This window comes from Thunnus maccoyii, chromosome 15, assembly GCF_910596095.1.
Source record: "Thunnus maccoyii chromosome 15, fThuMac1.1, whole genome shotgun sequence".
Classification (NCBI taxonomy): domain Eukaryota; kingdom Metazoa; phylum Chordata; class Actinopteri; order Scombriformes; family Scombridae; genus Thunnus; species Thunnus maccoyii.
Window position 1 is genome coordinate 99,607 of NC_056547.1, and position 10,000 is coordinate 109,606.

General features: G+C 44.2%; 1 long non-coding RNA gene across 1 annotated transcript in view; it reads right to left on the bottom strand.

The window, feature by feature from the left end:
* LOC121912589 overlaps positions 1–10,000 on the bottom strand; it is a 67,440-nt gene that overhangs the window by 3,534 nt on the left and 53,906 nt on the right. The window contains exon 2 of the long non-coding RNA XR_006100115.1: positions 9,512–9,631. This is a non-coding gene — a long non-coding RNA (uncharacterized LOC121912589). The remainder of the gene's footprint in view (positions 1–9,511; positions 9,632–10,000) is intronic.

Below are 10,000 nucleotides of genomic sequence, written 5' to 3' on the forward strand. Positions count from 1 at the left end.
GTCATTCTAGCAGTGATCTCGTATTTCAGAGAGTTTGTTTCGTTTCTTCGTTGTTTTGAAAGGATTCTTGGAGCAGAACGCTGCAGGAACGTGTCCACTTACACAGATAAGCCTTCAGCGTTTCTGTCCACAGAATCAGCTGATAGTCAGCTGACTGTTATTCATTCATCATGTTATTCACCTGCCGTCACCTTCACAGGCAGAACAAGAGCCGATCAATCAATACAGACACTGTTGATACATTCAGAACATGTAAACAGCAGGAGATCTGTGTGATGTAAACAGCTGTGTGTGCAGATTACGCTTCACTAAACACGACGGGGAGAAAAAAACTACAGTCGCAGCATAAAAAGGTTTCATGTCATCAGAGTCAGAGTCAGAGGAAGAGTTTCCTCTGCATCAGACGTTTGTGAATTAACTGTAAAAAACATGACACATCTACATATCTGAGGACCAGATGTGCAAAACAGTCGAGCAAGAATAATTAAAACCTGCAACAGCTGCGAAGGTTCATCATTTAAAAACATGTTACAGCAGCAGTGTGATACCTGCAGACAGAGAGCTAGCGTTAGCATTAGCTCCCAGCAGCTAATCAGACTGAATGCAGTGTCAGTGCACTATAATATCCAGTGTGTGTGTGTGTCAGGTGACCTCCACGTCCTCTGAGAGTCTTTACACGTTTACTGAGCAACAAATACAAAGATCATCAATATTAGAACAATTAACAACTAATTAGATTCATTTAAAAACTACAGATGTTATGTAAACACTCAGCGTAGCGTTCAGTGGCGAGCTCGTGATGAAGCTTCCTGCTGATCTGATTGGACGTTCTAGTGTGACGTAGTAACAAATAGTAACAAATACTAACGAGCAGTAACGAACAGTAACGAGCAGTAACGAATACTAACGAGCAGTAACGAATACTAACGAGCAGTAACGAACAGTAACGAGCAGTAACGAGCAGTAACTAGCTGTAACGAGTAGTAACTAGCTGTAACGAGTAGTAACGAGCAGTAACGAGCACTAACGAGCTGTAACGAGCAGTAACGAGCAGTAACTAGCTGTAACGAGTAGTAACTAGCTGTAACGAGTAGTAACGAGCAGTAACGAGCACTAACGAGCTGTAACGAGCAGTAACGAGTAGTACCGAGCAGTAACGAGCAGTAACGAGCAGTAACGAGCAGTAACTAGCTGTAACGAGTAGTAACTAGCTGTAACGAGTAGTAACGAGCAGTAACGAGCACTAACGAGCTGTAACGAGCAGTAACGAGTAGTACCGAGCAGTAACGAGCAGTAACTAGCTGTAACGAGTAGTAACAAGCCGTAACGAGCACTAACGAGCTGTAACGAGCAGTAACCAACTCAACACTGCAAACATCAACATTTCAAATAAGTTAAAAACAGTGAAGAGACAGAAGTGAATAATTTTCCAGCAGGAGGCCTCAACATCACCCTTCATCATACCCTCATCATCACTGTTACGGTTCCAGCACCTTACATTTTTCAACCTTTTAATCATTAAAAAGGGTTTTTTTTTCTGTTTTACAGGCAGTTTCTTGACTCTCAGTTTGTAACATCTGTCTCATGTCGAGTCCGTCTGTCAAATCTAAGAAATCCTTCCTGTGATGACGTCTCGGGCTGTCTTCAGGGGTCTCCAGAGGTCTTCAGGGGTCTCCAGAGGTCTTCAGGGGTCTCTAGACGTCTTCAGGGGTCTTCAGGGGTCTCTAGAGGTCTTCAGAGGTCTCCAGAGGTCTCCAGAGGTCTTCAGGGGTCTCCTGGGGTCTCCTGGGGTTCCTCTGTCTCACCCACATCTCTTTGTTTGTGCAGCAGTCTGAATCCTCTCAGTCAGCCTCGACTCATTTGGATAATTGAAAGATCTTGTTCTCCTCGTCGTCCTGGCGTGTTTTCTGCTGCCTGAACATGATCTTCCTGCCAGCGGGGACATCTGTCATTTATACGGCGGGACTAATCCGTCACACGGGGCTCAAACAGGAAGTTCGCTCGTCTTCTGCTCCCTGCGGACATCACACTGATTTATATAAAAGGCTGACAGTCACACTCGATCAGGGAGGGCGGAGTTTGATCCATTACACATTTACTGCAGCATGAATCAATATGACTGGTTTCACCTGAACATGTTTAACCCTTCGCTTCACTGTGACTGCTGATCTATGAACACTGACATGAACATATTATATTCACACATTAGACTCAGATAATCCAGATACAGCAGAGGACACGACCGAGACCTTCAACGCAGTCTGACAGTAATAAATCCTTCAATGCTGGAAGGAAACAGATAAAGATGCATCACTGACACGTCATCACACATCAATATTTATTCATTCAACTATTTTCTGTCAGTTTGAACTTGATTCTCTTTAAAAGCAGCAACATTTTGATCTAAGTTGAGATGCAGCTCCTTTTATTCATCACAGGTCTGTAATTATTGTCTTTAACAACTGAACATATTCAGATGTTTATTCTGAGCAACAGTCACAAACATGTTGAGTTTACAATCAGCAGCACATATATAGTTGAGTACGGCTGTTGACGGCACTGAGCAGGTCTGGATCCTCCTCGCCGGTTCCAGACCACCAGGGTTTGACTTCCTGTGTAGATCAATGACCAGATCCCCCCTCCATCTGCCCCCCCCCCCACCCCCCCCGTCCTCCTCTCTGGAAGCTGTTAATGACCAAATCGCTGAATTTGCCTTCACGCTGCCGACCTTAATCTCATTACCAATTATCAGCCTTCATAATAAACACCTCAGCCGGGCCGCCGCGACCTCTCTGACACCAATCTCATTAAAACCTCACAGTCGTTCTGACATTCTCACAATAACAGTTAATCCACGCCGTCGCGGTGGGCGGACAGGCGGTGATCTGTGGTCTGAAGCATCCGGCACACAAACAGGAAGCTGCGACCGGCTGATTCCTGTCAATTATCTAAACGAAGCAGCAGCAGAATCTCAGATGGACGACGGTCAGCGTTCAGACCAACAGACAGGAAGCTGCGAGCAAACAGCGTTCAGACCAACAGACAGGAAGCTGCGAGCCAACAGCGTTCAGACCAACAGACAGGAAGCTGTGAGCCAACAGCGTTCAGACCAACAGACAGGAAGCTGCGAGCCAACAGCGTTCAGACCAACAGACAGGAAGCTGCGAGCCAACAGCGTTCAGCTGTGTTCAAAGCGCCCTGTAGTCTGTTTCTATGACGACGTCTTTGAAAAGAGCAATTAGACGTTTTATTATCATATTTTTGTTAAATGTCATGTACACATCATCATCACATCTCCATCACATCTCCATCACATCTCCATCACATCTCCATCACATCATCATCACATCTTCATCACATCTCCATCACATCTCCATCACATCATCATCACATCTCCATCACATCTCCATCACATCTCCATCACATCTCCATCACATCTCCATCACATCTTCATCACATCATCATCACATCTTCATCACATCTCCATCACATCTTCATCACATCTCCATCACATCTCCATCACATCTCCATCACATCTCCATCACATCTTCATCACATCATCATCACATCTCCATCACATCTTCATCACATCTCCATCACATCTCCATCACATCTTCATCACATCTCCATCACATCATCATCACATCTTCATCACATCTCCATCACATCTCCATCACATCTCCATCACATCTTCATCACATCTTCATCACATCTCCATCACATCTCCATCACATCTCCATCACATCTCCATCACATCTCCATCACATCATCATCACATCTTCATCACATCTCCATCACATCTCCATCACATCTTCATCACATCATCATCACATCTTCATCACATCTGTAGAGTAAAGTCCCTGAATCTTTCTTCTTCTGGCTGATAATATAACGTAACTCACTGATCATCTAAACAACCTCCTGCAAACAGGAAGGATCAGATGAGGAACCTTCATCTCCTGCAGGGTCACCAAACCAGACCACTGACCCAAACCACCTTTGATCCTTCAAACTACAAGAGCAGCAAGATGTAAAGACCAGTTCACAGCCCAGTATGAACTGATGGTACCATTTAGATAAACGACCCCACCACTGGTTATCATAACTCACCTCTAAGAGCCAATCAGAGACGAGCTGCCACCATCTTTAATCCCACTGTGGATTTTGACTTTCAGGACTTGAATGACCAACCCAAGAACTGATCACTGGATAAACCAGCATAAGACACAAGACCTGCTGCACTATATGCCATGCTCCACTCACACACACACACACACACACACACACACACACACACACACACACACACACACACACACACACACACACACGTTTCAGCACACATGTGAACTGTGGATTAACTGTAACATTTACTATCTCATTTAAAATAAAGTAAACAAACTGCTGTGAGTAGAAGTCATGGCCCGGCAGCGCGTCGCTAACTGGGATCAAACCAGTATCTACCGGGTCCGTAGTGACGTCTGCAGACGTTTACATAATGTTTAATGTGCCGCGGCGGAGCAGCTGATTAGCATCTAGATGCTAACTGATATTAGCGGTGCACTTTTCCCGGTGAATGTTTGTTTGGCGGCGCGTTCAACAAACTAAACTGCAGGACGAGACGTGCGTTCATGATGATTTGGACGAAGGCTGTTGTTTCATTCACTACTGTGTTTAAAGGAGGAAGGTATCAGGCCTCATATTGCAATTTAATTTAACAGTTGAACATTTAATATTTTATATATTTTAAGATTTTATTTAAACATTGAACATCTTGAATGTGGAATACAAAGTTTTATGTGTCCCCCCCCCCCTTTTTTTTTTTTGCTGATAAAAATGATCCATGACTCAAATCCGTGATTCGATCTGAACCGTGAGTTTAGTGATCCGTTACATCCCAACAAACACACACACACACGGACCCCTGCCATTCAGTCAGATCAAGAAGAATGTACTTTATGTACTTTATTTAGACTTTTATTCCACTGCCTTAAAGCCAGGACATGAACCACTAACATAGTTCCACCATCCATGATAACACCATCATGTTTAGAACCGTTCTGCTTGGTTCACTGTCTGAACGTTAAAGCTACTATCAAACTTGCAAAATTAGGAATCCTGCAATTGTTAAATTGTAAATACTTTGTTTAATGGAGTAACTGTATTCAGGAACTGAACCCGCCTGTCTGTGGACCTGCACACACACACACTCATGTCATCACCTGTGTGTGTGTGTGTGTGTGTGTGTGTGTGTGTGTGTGTGTGTGTGTGTGTGTTGGCCTTGATTTGGCGCCCTGAGTGCTAGACTGAGAAAGTGGAATCAGTTTTCATCCTGACAGGCACCAGCTTCTCCCACTGTGTATGTGTGTGTGTGTGTGTGTGTGTGTGTGTATATGTGTGTGTGTGTGTGTGTGTGTGTGTGTGTATATGTGTGTGTGTGTGTGTGTGTGTGTGTGTGTGTGTGTGTATGTGTGTGTATGTGTGTGTATATGTGTGTGTATATGTGTGTGTATATGTGTGTGTATATGTGTGTGTGTGTGTATATGTGTGTGTGTGTGTCAGAATGAAGGACAAACTCTAAAACAGACTTTATAACAGACAGGGACCTGAGAGACCACCTAGAAAACAAAAACAAGACAATGAGCAGAACGAAAGTGGAGCGACAGTGCAGCCCCCCCCCCCTCCTCCTCCTCCTCCTCCTCCTCCTCCTCCTCCTCTTCCTCCTCCTCCCCCTCCTCTTCCTCCCCCCCCCCCTTCCTCCTCCTCCTCCTCCTCCTCTTCCTCCTCCCCCCCCCCCTCCTCTTCCTCTTCCTCCCCCTCCTCCTCCTCCTCCCCCTCCTCTTCCTCCTCCTCCACCTCCTCCTCCTCCTCTTCCTCTTCCTCCCCCTCCTCCTCCCCCTCCCCTTCCTCCCCCCCCTCCCCCTCCTCCTCCTCCTCCTCCTCCCCCTCCTCCTCCTCCCCCCCCCCTTCCTCCTCCTCCTCCCCCTCCTCCTCCTCTTCCTCCTCCTCCCCCTCCTCCTCCTCCCCCCCCCCCCCCCCCCCTTCCTCCTCCTCCTCCTCTTCCTCTTCCTCCCCCTCCTCTTCCTCCTCCTCCTCTTCCTCCCCCCCCCCCTCCTCCTCCTCCTCCTCCTCTTCCTCCTCCTCCCCCTCCTCTTCCTCCTCCTCCTCTTCCTCCCCCCCCCCCCTCCTCCTCCTCCCCCTCCTCTTCCTCCTCCTCCTCCTCTACAGTATTAATGATGACACCATGCAGCGAGCACAGAACTAATCCGAGCTGTAATCGATCTGCAGGCTCAGATTGTTAAAGTGTGAAATCCTGATTTCATGCAGCTTGGATCTGTGTGTGTCTGCTCGGATCAGAGAACGCGTGACGACGCTCGCCAACTCATCCTGGCTGCGACACGCGCCGGCTTCCTCTTCATCATAAAGTCTTTTAGAATAAATGAGAAAGCTGATGGAGCTCAACTCAAATCTACACACACGATGCTGAAAGGCTGAACATATTGATTACACTGATCATTCTGGCTTCAGTCCTGAACAACCTGAAATCTGGACCTGAAGCTGAACTTACGAGCATCCAGGTCCACTCTGCAGTCTGGGGTCTAGATCAGATCTGAGCCATCTGTGGTCTACATCTGATTCATATCGGATCTGTCAACCCAGTGGGTTAAAGTTCACAGCACTTCCTGAAACAGTCACAAAGTTCAACCTATAGATGTGTGTAGATGTACGAGTTAGGATCTAACATCCACCTGATGGAACTTTGTCCAGACGTCAGTCGTCTGAAAGTCGTCCTGACGTCCTTCTACACAAATCTACAGACTGAATTTTGTGACTATTTCTGAGCTGAATGTCACTCAGATCAGACCTCTGTGTGTTTGTTTTAACGTCTCGGTCCTCTGCACGTATCAGAGGTGTCGGTGCCTCACAGCTGGTAAAATAAATATATTGCATCCTCTTCCTCATCCTCATCATCTGTACTGACTGCTGACCACAACACATGCACATGTATGATCTGATGTTACGCAACTTAGAAAAGCTAAAGCAAGTTTCTGTCTTGAAATCATTAGAGAATCAAAAGGCAACAGTAAAACACTGGAAGAGCACAAATTAACTGTCTGGCAGCAAACAGCTCAATATAAACAGATTAGCTGTTACAACAAATTTTAACAACTATTTTATAAATTCTGTCCTGGAATCAGGTCAGAACCTCACAAATACTCAGATCTGCTTTAAAACATAAAGAAACTATAACCTCCCCTAGAACTCAAATAACAAGTGTCTTATAAAAACCCTTCATATATATATCTGGAGGTAAACATCTCTACTCCCGACATCTCAGGTCGTTCAGCAGAACAACTGACTGACCAGAAAACAACATTCAGCTGCTGCTCATTAAATCAATCTAGATAACTTTAATGTAAACAAATGAAAAAGACAAACACATGATTGACGAGAGCCGTGATGCTGTTTACATAAAAATCCTCCTGAACCATCAAACACTCCTCAACAAACCGGCTACAACCTTTCCATCAACGCACCAAACTGGATTAAATCTGACCTAAATGGCCGACAGCAGCGCTGCATCATGGGAGCGCCGCAGGGTTGGACTGTAGGACTGCTGCTCTTCAGTATGCAGACGACACTGTGATTTACACCCACTGACTCCCGTCTCTCTGAGAGACTGTAACTCTGTACTTTACCAACAGAAACACACTGAGACTGTCCCGACATCTACATAAACATCTACATAAACATCTACATAAACATCTACATAAACATCTACATAAACATCTACATGAACATCTACATAAACATCTACATAAACATAAACATCTACATAAACATCTACATAAACATCTACATAAACATCTACATAAACATCTACATAAACATAAACATCTACATAAACATCTACATAAACATCTACATAAACATCTACATAAACATCTACATAAACATCTACATGAACATCTACATAAACATCTACATAAACATCTACATAAACATCTACATAAACATCTACATAAACAGACAAAAAATGATAAATGTGGATGAATTTAACCGTTAACATCCACCGGGCCAGTTGTTGGAGATGATGGGAGAGGTTCAGGGACACCAGTGACACCACAAACTATAAACCAGCTCCCATAAGATCCGGCCTGAAGGTCTGGAATATGATACAGGTTGACAGGATGTAGAAGGTTTGTGGTGTTCTGCATAGTTCTGGCATAAAGCAAGTCCTGATTATTGTTATTCATGTCTGACTCATTATAGACGAGGACCAAACACTTTGTTGTTCTTTATTGGAACTGATGTAGAAACTAGAAGCCTGAAACCTGCATCAGCTCTTCTGTTAGAAGCTTTTCCATTTGGGTGAAAGTTCTATAAAAAGGGTGGATGTTACGGGGTTAAACACCCCCCCCCCCCCCCCCCTTCTTCTTCTATCTTCTTCTTTCTTCAATTTCTCTTTTTATTCCTTCGTTCTTTGTTCTTGTTATTCTTTCCTCCCTCATCTCTTTTATTTATTCCTTCCTTCCTGTTTCCTTTACTTCTGTTTGTTTTTCCTTCTCTCCTCCTTCAGGTTCTTCCTTCTTTCTCTGATTGTTTATTTCTTTGCTTTCTTCCTCCTTTCATCTCTTCTTTCTTTCCTCATTTTCTTTTTCCAGTCCTTCTGTCTCCCTCACATTCCTTTCCTCCCTCCTCCAGCCCTCCTCCCTCCTCCCTCCCTCCCTCCTCCCTCCTTTCTTTCTTTCCTTTTCTTCCTTTTGTTTTTATTTCCTCCGTCCTTCATCCTTCACCTTTCTTCTTTACTTTTCATCTTTCTTTTTTTTAAATTCCTTTACCCCTCTCTCTCTCCTTCTCTCTCTTTATCAACAACAAAGGTCACTTTCTCAGCTCAGTGACATCCCATCATCCGGTTACCGTGGCAACAGCCACAGCGCCTGTTATCACCTCTGTCTGTCACCTTTTACCTGCTGGATAACAACCTGCTGAGAGACTCTTTCACTTCCTCCTCCATCGTTTCTGCAACAATAAACTTTAAACTCGACTTTATTACGTTTATTATTTTATCATCGACTGAATTAATGAAACCTGCAGCTGTTTGACCTCTGACCTCCCAGACACACACACACACACACACTCACACATATATTTTACGTAAAATCTCAGAACCACAAAAACACTCTCATGTCATTATTATTATTATTATTATTATTATTATTATTAAAAATATCAATTATTTATTTATTCCACACATTCACAACCCGTCCGCAGAGCCTGTCTAAAGGCATTCTGGGAAATGCAGGAACTCAAACCTTCATCACAAAATAACAGAGAGAATACAGGAACACTGTGATGCCTTCAGGGCAGCTGGGAGATTCAGCCGCTCAGCAGCAGCTTCAGTCTTTATGAGGCTGTTCAGTGTGAGATGTTTGTCACTATTAAATGTGTAAAATCTACTTTCATAGCGCTGAAGAAGCAGGAACAGTAAATGCTTTCAGGTACTTACAGAGTATAAACGTGCTGTGACGGACAGGTGAAACCTCCAGCCAATCAGCTGACAGCGCGGGCAGCAGGTACAGGAAGTAAACAGGATGTCAGGAGGTGGGGGTGGACCCCCTCAGATGTCCTGCAACACAGAGCACACAGTGGTGAGTCAACACACAAACGTTCCACCAGTAGACCAGAAACACCAGGAGCTGGTACGGAAGCTGAGCAGGGACAAAAACATGTCAACGCCTTAACTTTTATTTTTACAGAAAGCATCAGTGTTTAAAGTTGTTTTGTTTGTTTTCTTTATGAAATACAATTTTAACTCACAAATTAATCATCTGATCTCTGACCTGCTGATTGATGCGGTTGCCTAGCAACAGCTTGTGTCATCACAGACATCAGTTTTTGCTTTTTAAAAATGTATGTTGTCAAATATTATTCAAACACACAAACATTTATTTTACATTTTAGTGGAAACTGATTCTGTCGGCTGAGTTTTGAGTCT